At 32.3% G+C, this 12232-nt stretch overlaps 1 pseudogene; it reads left to right on the forward strand.

Moving 5' to 3' along the window:
- The window catches only part of LOC142321316 (activating signal cointegrator 1 complex subunit 3-like), a 104326-nt pseudogene that overhangs the window by 51038 nt on the left and 41056 nt on the right, over window positions 1-12232 (forward strand).

Consider the following 12232-nt stretch of genomic DNA (forward strand, 5'->3'; position numbering starts at 1 on the left):
CTTATTCACTCCCCTGTACATCTCCTCTCTTCCAAACGAGGAAATCCGGGGATGCAATTCTCACTATGCTGGCGACATCACCTGAGATGCTGTTTACCCATAGTATACCTGAAAGGGAAGGGATAAAGATTGCACATCTGACTAAGATTGCATGGGCTCTCCCCCTCTGCAGCAATGGACCAGACTGGGGCTCCATTGAGTAATTTCAAGAGTATCACCTGAGACAAGACCTTCCACTTTGATGTGTGAGGGCCCTGATGTTGGCTGTTGTCTAACTGAACACAACAGGTGTTTTTTCAGCTTTGACCAACATATGCCTCTGGAATGTAGCATTTTTGTTTATCCATACCCCATGGTATTTCATTGCCTGGGTAGGGTGGACTATCATGGTACCGACCCTTAACAAAATTAGGGTCAGCTTATGCCTACCCAAGACTACAACCACTTGGGTCTTCTCTGGCAAAAGCTGAAGGCTGATCTCCTGCAAGCATGAAACAATAATGTTTGTTGCCTTGTTTCCAGTGTCCATCACTGCCCGTTCCAACTTTGCTGTTAACACAAGTGTCAAGTCATTGGCAAACCCAGTAAAGACTGCCCCAATGGGAAGTGCGAGGGACAGGACCTTGTCATATGTTATATTACATAGTGTTGGGCTCAACACTGAACCCTGTGGAACATTACAACTTATCCTGATCCATATCTCTCCCCCCCAGTGGAAATTACCCGTCGCCAATTTTTTGAAAGGTAGCACTGGGTTACCCTTCTTGGTATAGACTAATGCCATAACTCTTCATAGCCTGGAATATTGTGTCCCATGAATAAACTGTTGATGTAACCTGTTACATCAAAAAGGTTCATCACCGGAATCAAACATGTATGTCTTGAGCTCAATCTGGCCTACTGGCCGTTGGTCATGACTACGTATGGCATCTACAGTCGACCTGCACCCTCAAAAAGTTTACTCAGGTAAATTGAGCAAGCAGATCAATCTAAAGGATGCTGGTTTGCTGGCTTGCCTCCCCTTCTTCCTGAGGATCACATGCTGGGCAGACTTCCAGGAGTCTGGAAACCATTCCTGGGTGATGGCATAATTGAATGTGTCAACCTTGCACCACAGAGCAAGTTTTACAACAAGCTTGACCACCTCCAAACCATGCCATCCAGGCCAGGGCTCTTACTGCGCTTGATATTATAACTGGCCACCATGAGCTCTTCTGTGGTGATGAGTGGGATATTAATGGCAACTATTTCCTTGTGGTTTGTCTTGCAAAACATAATGCTAAAGTTAAATTTATGGGGAAACTCTCAGAAAATTTTGAAATAACATAAGGTGTAACTCAAGGAGATGGTTTATCCCCTCCTTTTCAATTGTGGGTTAGAGAATGTAGAAAGTTTATAAACAATAACAACTTTAAATAAGATCAAGGTGGATTGTCTAATTTTCGCAGATGACATGGCATTAATTACAGACTCACTTGAAAATGCACAAGAACAAATCACAGAATTAAAAAAACAAGCAGGCAAGGTCGTTCAAATATCATTTGAAAAACACAGTTTATGACAAACATCAGGTATGCACTTCAATACGTTAAGATAAATAATAAAACACAAAATGGATTGCATTAAATATCTTTGAGAACGGATATCAAATGCCACAAAAAAGCGATAGAAACTAGAACACAAAAAATGGAAAGAGCATTTACATTACAAGAAACACATAACAAATTTCTGTCATGGAATATAAAACTGAGACATTGTCAAACAGTGGTTAGACCCAAAATACTTAATGCGGTAGAAACACTTAAACTAATTGGAACTATAGATCTTGAACAATTAGAAAAGATTTAAAGGAGAGTTTTGAGTAGAATACTAGGACCTAAAAGTAACAGGGAATTTGAATTCAAATTATGACCTTATAGAGAACTATATTTTATTTTAACTATATTTTAAACTATATATTAAACTGACAGATGTGGAAAAGATTACAATTCTATAGACATATATGTAGGATGGGTGTTAACAAAATAACTAAATGATGTTTTGATTTGCTAAGAAGTTACAAATCCAAACCCAAATGGTTTCAGGAAATAGAAAAAGGCAAGAAAAACACTAGAATCAACAGACACAATAAATGACAGGACTCTTTTTAGAGAGGTAATTCAGAAACCAGGTTATCAGGAAAATCTACCAGTGGAAGGAAGTGGACACAAGAAGAGAATGAACAACTCTTTTTAAGGATGAAAGAAGTGTGGGTGCAAAAGAAGCATAACCAAAGTTGATTTATTGTACCCCCTAAAAGGGTATTTGAAAAAAGTTATCAGCAGAACTAAAAACCTCAATACATAGGAATATAGTACTTTCAGTGTTGGTCAATGTGGCTGTTCGATTCTAATAAGAGTCTGAAGGGGGAGAGAGAAAGAGAGAATTGAATGAGTGAGATGATGGGAATAATCATATATGAAAATCAAGTCTTTTCAAAGCATATAAACTTGTAATAAAAGAAGATATTACCAGCTTATAGAGATTGTGAATGAACAGGGAATTAAAAAAAGCTCTATGACTACCCTAAAATAATAGAATTAAGAAGAGAAAGTTGAAGTGGACAGAATGTATGACAAAAGTGAGAAAGGAAAAAAAACCATTATATGTATAATAAATGTAATCTGCAGTTGAAGTAAAGGGGGAACATACAGCTGGGCCAACAATACTAAATTGATTTTTGGTGATTTGGCTTGTTTTGTAGCTCCTTGAAATTTTTTACGACTTAATTAAGTATACCTAATACAATTTTATAAACAAAAGGTTTAAAAAAATAGTATTTGGATTGTGTTTAGCTTGATGTAAATGTTGAAACATTTACACTTTTAAAATTGAGAATATTTAAAACTAAGAATTCAAAGTACAAACAGTCTGAAGTTTCAATTCAGAAACTTTTTAGAAAAGTAGAGAAAACGAGTAAAAATTACTTTATTATTTTTAAGTGCTTTTTTTTTTTTGAAGAAAACTATTTATTTTGTTAGTGAATGTTAATTTGAAGTAACTGCCCATGAGCAAAAAGAAAAAAGTAGATAAGCAGTAAAAAAAGTTATTAATCTTTACTAGTAAATGTTTTGTTAAAGTTTTAAGTGAATATTTGTGAATTTTTAAAGAGTAACGGCTATTTTCTTCCCTTAATCTTTTTTGTACATAACAACTGGTGTAAATATTTTTCCACACAGGAGACATGAGACTTTATAATTATTTTATTAAATAGCTTTTATTCTTTGTTTTGTAAAGCTCCTTTAAATTTAACATTTATTGCAGAAACTAACTTTAAGTAAATGTTTTTTGTTCCGTATATGCCATTATATCTTTTAATCAAACAGTAGATGCTATTTAATTTTTAAATTAACTAATTATTGTAGTCCAGAACTCTACTTCACCAGACTTTCCATCTAGTTTAATTTTTCTTTTCCTTTTTTTGTTTTCTGTTTTGGATTTCAAAATATTACATGTAATACCATAAAGCTAAAATCTATTTTAGTGTACATTGATGTTTATTTAGTTAGTATGAAGATTGTGTGTGTATGTTTTATTTTGTTTGTAGATGGGATTATATAACTTCAGACCATCTGTTCGTCCAGTACCACTTGAAGTTCATATATCTTTATTTCCCGGTAAACATTATTGTCCGCGTATGGCAACTATGAATAGACCTACTTTTCAGGCAATACGGCAGCATTCTCCTGCACAGCCAGTTTTAATATTTGTGTCGTCTCGTCGTCAAACACGATTAACAGTCCTAGATCTAATTGCATTCCTTGCTGGTGAAGAACCAAAACAGTGGTTACATACAAATGAACAGGTAATTTTATATCTCTAAATACAGTTTAACTTTTTTTTATTTGGTAATTTTGATTAAAAATGACATGTTTGTGAGGGGAAATAGAACATACAGTTTTGTATACCATTAATTATCTTATCTTATATTTTAAAAATATAATGTTTTTAAAGTTACAAGATAAATTAGGTAGCTCAAGCACTAAAAATAGATATGGACTCCTTTTATATAAATTAAAGTCCTGTGAATGAAAAGATGGAAGTTTTCTAATTATGTGCATGAATGAACGAATGACTTATATGTAAAATGCTTTAAAAAAATATAAAATTGTTTGGGGGGTCTTCCTTTCTAGCTTTCAAAAGGTGCCAGTTTTATTTTTCAGAAAATGATAAAATCATTTATTTTTCCAGTAAAGGAAATTTCATTACCCACAATGTATATGCATGATTTGTAACGTTTTGATCATATATTTGTTAAAAAAATTACCACTAATTTTAAAATACATTTGGAAGTCTAATTAAAACAAAACTCTTGAATTATAATTTCCTTCTGTTCATACCCATGTTTTATATTATAATGATAATGTAAATTCATTTTTATCCTAAGAATGTTATCTATTATTTTGAAAATAATATAAGATGGAGCAGATGTAAAATCAATCAAAGGTCTCATTCGGGAAAAAAATACTAGGATGGTAAGTTATGATCAAATTAAGTATCCTAACATACCTATTGAAAAAACAATTCATATAATAAAAAATAAACTAATAAATAATCATGAAGACTTAAATTTATTGATAACATCATCGCTATTATAAGGAATATATGCCAACAAAATTACTTACCGACAGATTTAATGATAAGTGTTTTGCACAGGAAAATACCTTGCCTATGGTATTTCCTTTGTCAGCTATCATGTCTGAAATTTACTTACAAGATTTTGAGAATAAATTAGTTTATGGCATTATTCATACACGTAATGTTTTATTATGGACTCTTCATGTTGATGTTTTGTGTTTAATACGGTTATATATAATGAACACTTCATAATTATAAATAAGCTTAATTCATATATAACAATTTAAAATTTTCTAGATGTTAGTATTGAAATTAATAATAATTAAACTGTAACTTCAGTATACAGGAAACCTATAGCCGATAAATTCACAGTTCATAGAAGATCAGATCAGCCTTGGGCTCACAAAATTAACATACATACAAATATGATTAATAGAGCAATCCATTATACACAAAATAATAAAAATAAATTAAACATGGAAATAAATACTATAAAACAAAACATATTACAATTCTTAATAGATACAGTGATTTGTTAATTGATAATATATAAAAAAAAACAAATGTCAAAACTTAATAGTACAATAACTTTAAAAACCAATAAATAACTCACAGAAGGTTGAAAATGTTTACTTAAAATATTCATACACAGATAGCGTTGTTGAAAATATAACTAAGGTTTACCATAATAATAAATTTAAACCTGCATATAAAACAAACAACCACATAATAAATTACTTAAAAAGCAATAATAATAATAATACTGATTCATATAATTTATACAATTTATGTGGGGTTTATAAGATAAAGTGTAATGATTGCAAGAATATTTACGTAGGTAAAACCAATAGATCTTTTAAAGCCAGATTTTTTTAAACATTTTAGGCATTATAAAAATAAAAAGTTGGGTTTCTCTAATGTTGCTGATCACCTCATTAATAATAAACATTCTATTTCAGATATTAATACTAATTTAGAAATATTGGAAATTAAGAAAGGAGATATAAAAAGTAATAATAATAAAAATCTAGATATTTTGGAAAAATATTACATATTAGTTGAAAATCTCTTCCTTCTAAGCCATTTTTTAAAGTTAGGAATCAGGTGTTAATCACTGGAAGACAGATCAGGTGAATATAAAGGGTGTTGGAGGAATTTGAACCATAATTCGTTGATTCTTGCCATTATAATGACAAGTGTGATCTGGATATTTCATCGTTGAGATGCTGCAATTGGTTTGCATAATATTATTCGCCACTTATTGTTTTACTCATCTTTAGATAATCAATGAAAGTTCCCAAAAAATCCAAAAAAACAGTTGCCATAACTTTTTCATGAAAAAAGTCATTTTCGCTTTTTTTGGAGCAGGTTGACCTTTTCTAACCCATTTTTTTTTACTGCTGTTTTGTCTTGGGAGTGTAATGATGAACCCAAGTCTCATCAACTGTCACAAATATACCTAAAAATTTAATAATTATTAATCTGTGTTAAAATATTAATATTTTCTTGTGAAAACTGGGTAGACTAAATTCTGTGTGACTCATAGAGTCAAAATACCTTAGAAGAAGTGTGTGTGTGTCATGTTCAACAATCCATGGTGCTGATAATTCTGGAACATGATAATGCTCAGCCATACATATTGCATGCAACCACCAAGGTTATTGTGAAGTTGAAATTTGAATTTATTCTACACCCTCTATACCATGTGATTTGGCACTCTGCGATCTTCTTTCTGTGGTTAAAGAGGCTATTAAAGGTATTAATTTTGCCATGGATGATGAACTGAAAGACATAGTGAGATCATGAATGAAGGAAGGACCACCAGCATTCTTTATTGACTGAATAAGAAAACTGATACATTGTGGAGGTCGGTATGTATATCTGTAAATTGTGATTAAGTGGAAAAACAAATGTAAGTTTTTGTAGCAAGTAAAATGCACTTTTATGCTATATTTGTTTCATTTATCTGTCTCTCCATTTGTGAGTTATGAGCGACAGTGCCTTACATTTCACTCACCCCTGATATATATTTTTTCAAAAAAATTGTAATCATGTAATCACGTATCATAAACATGAAACTCAAAACATGGCTCTGGAAAATATATAAGCACATTTTAATGAAGTATAAAGAAATAAATTGCGAATACATTTATGTAATTACATTAATTTTTAAAGTATTATTTCCTAATTTAATTATAGCAAAACAATTTCATGAATGAATGAATGACCATGAAACTCAATTTTTATGTGAACTTTTTGTATGAATGACAGTCTTAATGAAATGAAAAATGATCAACATCTGTGATTAAATGGTGGCATCTCTTAACAGTCTTGGATTCAAATCCACTAAAAAGAATAAATAGTAATGTAAAAAAATATTAATTGAAAATTAAACAGAAATTATAAAAAGATATAACATGAATATTTTCAGTAGGGATTTTGTATTTGGTATATTTATTTGTTATGTAATGTTTAAGTGTGCTAAGATGGGGTATTTTTTGTATTTATTTTTGGTTTTAAATTATATGTTCATGAAAACATACGACATTTTAATGCACTCAAACACTGATTTACTAATGAACAGGTGGAATTCCAATTTATCTTTCAATTATATTCTAAATATCTTATCTGCCTTACTGGAAAAATACTGCCGTCAGTAACATCAGCTTAAATTGTGTTAATTTTTAATATTTTAACTTATTAAAATGCAAGTTTAATTTCTTTTAAAGAACATTATCTTTCTACAGATATAATTTTTCTTAAGTCACCAGTACTATCATTATAATACTTTGTTTGTCATTTCTTAAATTTGTAATAGCAAATCTTTTTGTATTATTATTATTCTTATTTTCAGGAAATGGAACAAATTGTTGGATCTGTTAAAGATCCAAATCTGAAACTGACATTAGCATTTGGTATTGGTATGCATCACGCTGGGTTACAAGAAAGAGATAGAAGAACTGTTGAAGAATTATTTGTTAATCAAAAGATTCAGGTTATTAATTAATTCAGTTTATTAACTATGGTTGACATTGACCATTTTTGGTTGATATTAATTGTATTTATTTACTACTGTAGCAGAGAAACTAAGCACACTAGGATTTTTCTTGGACTTGTTAGGCAATTTGTCTTTTAACCATCTTCTGCAGCTATGTCCTTTTGTGCTCTGAATATCCTGAGATTCTTCCTCTCCATAGATCTTTAATCTCTGGAAATTTCTCTTTTTATGATGTGCCCAGTTTAGTGTAAATGCAAGTTCTGATTTTAGCGGTAATATTTTGGTCTTCATATCATCTCTCTTCCTTTCTATCCTCCATACCTCACCTTTAATTTCTCTTGAGGGAGTGCCCTCTTCTCAAACACTATCAATCATTTTGATTTTACTTGAAAATGATATTTTGTTTATATTAGTAATGTTATATAGTGAGACCTGTTAACATTAGGTTAAGTAAATCCATTATAGGTATGTTTATTCTAGTATAAGTATAATTTTATGTTTTACAGACTTAAATTTATATATAGGATTAATGTATTTCTTCTTATTATTATTATTATTATGCTTTTACGGCCAACATGGTACCACTTAAGTCAATTTTAGTTGGATCTTTTCTGAGAAAAGCGTGTTATTTTACGCTTTCGAGCTGCCCAGTATTTCTTCATCCGTTCAGATCTTGCTTTCTTTTCTTCATCCGTAAACACCCTCTTCGTTGTATTTTGTCGTTTGTCTGTCTTTTGTTTAAATCTAATGCTTTTATCTTTTAGCTTTGTAATTTTTCCAGTTTTATTCTGTAGGTCAGTAAGGGAAATTCCCAATTCTTTCATATCTTCTCTAATTTCTTTGATCCATCCTACTTCTAGCTTTTGGAACCAGAGCTTTTCAATGATATTTCTTGACAGTCTTGTTTGCGGTGTCCTTATGAGATGACCGAAGAAAGAGATTCTTTTTTTCCGCATAGTATCAGTAACAGGCTCTATTTCTCGATACACCACCTCATTTGGCACAATCCACCATCGGCCTTCTTTTTGGTGTTTTTTATTGATACACGTTCTGACAATTCTCCTCTCTATTTTCAGAATTTTTTCAATTCGGTTTTTCTGAGTGATTTTGAAAAGAGTCTCGCTTCCGTAGGTGACTTCTGGCTGTACTACAGTTTTATAATGTTTAAGTTTTGTTTTAGCAGAAAGGCATTTTTTGTTATATGTTGACCAAGTTAATTTTTGGGATTTAATCATTTTATTTGTCCTGTTTTGCCATGTCACTTTTTCATTTAAATTATAAGTTATTATTTCCCCTAGATATTTAAATTGTTTTACTATTTTAATTTTCTGATTGTTTACCGTAATGCGCTCTATTACCAGAGGATCTATGGCCATCAGTTCAGTTTTTTCGAAAGAGATATGAAGCCCTATCTTTTGTGCTAGGTTTTGAAGGCTCATGATTTGTGTTTTGGCTTCTTGAATATTATTTGCTAAAAGAGCGAGGTCATCTGCAAATCCTAGGCAATTTAGTGTGATGGAGTTTTTCTTAGTACCCATTTTTATATTTTTGGGATTTATTTCATACCATTTTCTCATGACAAATTCAATGGCGCAGTTAAAAAGGAGTGGTGAGAGGCCGTCTCCTTGCCTCAATCCAGTTTTTATGTAGAAGGGTTGAGAGAGTTCACCTCTGAATTTCACTCTGGATTGGGTATTGGTTAAAGTTAATTTTATCATGTTTACGAGTTTAGGGTGAAGGCCCAGGTTTCTCAGAATATTCAGCATGGATGGTCGGTGTATACAATCATAGGCCCTTTTAAAGTCGACGAAGGTGATTATTAGTTGTTTTTTCCATCTTTTATATAAATCCATCATAAGTTTTAGGGATATTATTTGCTCCGGGCAACCTCTCCATGGCCTAAATCCCCCTTGGTATTCCCCAAGTTCCAGTTCAAGTTGGTCTTTGCATCGGTTGTATATGATTCTCGACAGGATTTTGTATGTGCAATCCAGGAGAGATATGCCTCTGTAGTTTTCAGGATTAGTTTTATCCCCTTTTTTATGTAATGGATGGATGAGGGCTGTGGTCCACTGTTCTGGAAGTTTTTCTTCGTTCCATATTTTCACGAGGCATAGATGTAGGGAAGTTTTGACTGAATAAACTGATGAGTGTTTCCAGAGTTCTGCGAAAAGCTGGTCTTCTCTGCTTGCTTTGTAGTTTTTTATTTCATTTAAGGCTGCGAGAACTTCTTGAATTGTTGGCGGGTTGATATTTACTGGTGAAGTTTTAACTGGAGTTTCAGTGTCAATCTCAAAAAGCTCTGGGGGGTCGTCACAGTTGAGGAGTCTATTGAAGGTTTCTGCCAAAATTTCAGCATTTTCTTTATTGGTGTGGGCCATATTTCCTTTTTTTCCTCTCAATATAAGGGTGGGTGGTTCATATCTTTGAAGAGCCTGACCAAAAATTTTATAATAGTCTCGGAAATTAGTTTTCTTGGAACTTTCTTCTATTTGCTGAATCAAGTTTTTTTGGGCTTGTCGTTTGGTTCCTCTTATAATTTTCTGAGTTATTTTCCTTTGTTTGGTGAATTCATGGTTAGATTCTTCAGTTTTCTGGGTTTGGTGGTTGATCCAAGCCCGGTGTCGGTCTTTGACTGCTTTGTCACATTCTTCATTCCACCATTGGTGTTTTTTTCTTGGGTTTATAGGGGCTAGTTCTTCAGCTATTTCTTTCAGTTGGGATGTCAGTTCTTTTAAATTATTAGTTAATTTGATTTTTTTTGTTGTTTCTTCAAAGATGGCATTGTTTATTAATTTATGTGGATCATAAGCTCTTTGGTTTTTAGGTTGGGATTTTTTGTTTTTATGCGAGGTGAATTTTATTTTAACTTTAATTAAGTAATGGTCCGATCCAGTATCTGTTCCTCTCAAGACTTTTACATTATAAATCTCCTTGTGATAATTCCGGTCCATGCAAATATGATCCAGTTGCCATTCTCCTTTTTTCCAATCTGGGTGTTTCCAAGTCTTCAATTTGTTTGGTTTTCTCATAAAATAGGTGGATTTTGAGATCATATTATGGTTTCTGCAAAATTCGACAAGTCTTTGGCCGTTCTTGTTAGTTTTCTTTTGGGCAGGCCATTTTCCGATAATATCACGATATCTTCGTTCTTTACCAAGTTGGGCATTAAAGTCCCCTATTAAAATCTTCGTGTGGGTCTTATTTATGTTGTTTGCAGTTTGGTCAAGAAGTTCCCAGAATTTGTCCATCTCTTCTCTATCTTTTTTAAGATTGTTTTTGTCATTGGTGGGAGCATGGACATTTATTATGGTGTAGAATTTATTGGCTGATTTTAGGGTTAAGGTTGAAATCCTGGGGGAGTAAGACTTAAATTCTACGACCGAGTCAATTATTTTAAGATTGATTGCAAATCCTGTTCCGAACTGTGGGCAATTCTTCATCACACGTTTCCCGGGGATTCCTTTGTAAATTCTGTAACCCTGAGATTCAAACGGCTCTCGATCGGTGTTTCTCATTTCTTGAAGTCCTGCGATTAGGATATTTTGTTTGTCCATTATGTCTGTTAGAGTTTTTAGTTTGCCGGGTTGAGTTAGAGAATTAATGTTGTGAGTGGCAATGTAGTTTATTTGCTTGTGTCTTATCCTCAATTTTGAAGTTGTGTTGTTTTTGGGTGTTTCCAAACGCTCCGATTCATTGTTATCTTTTAAGCAGCTGCCCACCGGATCCGAGTGCAGCCTTCTCTGGTATTTACCAGACGGTGGATTTTTTCTTAAAAGACCTTCCATATTTGACTTTCAAAGGCAAGTCAGCCTTGGGTGGGAATAAATTCCCGAGTTACAACTCTGGATGTGATCCAGAGAGGTGATTCCGATTTAGTTCACCAGTAGAAATCTCCACGTTTCTAACTGGTTATCCAGACAAACCAACGTGGAGGCGCAAACCGATTTTTTTAATTGAGATTTTAAGTATGGAGAAAGTTTAAATCGGTTCCGGAATCATTTTGTCCATTAATGTATTTATATATGAACATAACTTATTCAATCAACTCTAGGCTCTTGGGTCTACGTTATAAACAAGAATCATCCTTATCATCATCTATCCCTGCTGTACCACTCTTTTTCCTTGTCTTCCACGGAATATTCCTTTTCTTCTCTGCTCCTTTTACTTATCTTCTGTGGAATATTCCATTTCTCCTCATAACTTCATCCAGATGAAAGTTTTCATTCAGTTCAAGTTCATTCAGTTTTTTCATTCAGATGAAAGGCAAATACTTATACAAATCAGAATGTGGTCAAATCTATAAATATTAAAAAATTATGTAGAAAACACTAATTATACAAAAATTAAAAGTTGATTGTTGTACTGTATGGTACGAAGCCTTAGTAAGAATCTAGAGCATTAAACAAAAACTAGACATTACGTACCTTACATTATTCGAACGAAATGTAAAATCATCATAGAAACTGCAATTTTTTTTTTATCTGAGTATGTTAAGCGATTGTGAAGTTGATAGATAATGAAATAATTGTAATTTTTTGATGAATATGATAGATAATATAGTATAAACTTCAATAATAACTTTAGTCTGGGCATAGGAAATTACATCTTTATTTT

This window comes from Lycorma delicatula, chromosome 3 (genome assembly GCF_047948215.1).
Source record: "Lycorma delicatula isolate Av1 chromosome 3, ASM4794821v1, whole genome shotgun sequence".
NCBI classification, from domain to species: domain Eukaryota; kingdom Metazoa; phylum Arthropoda; class Insecta; order Hemiptera; family Fulgoridae; genus Lycorma; species Lycorma delicatula.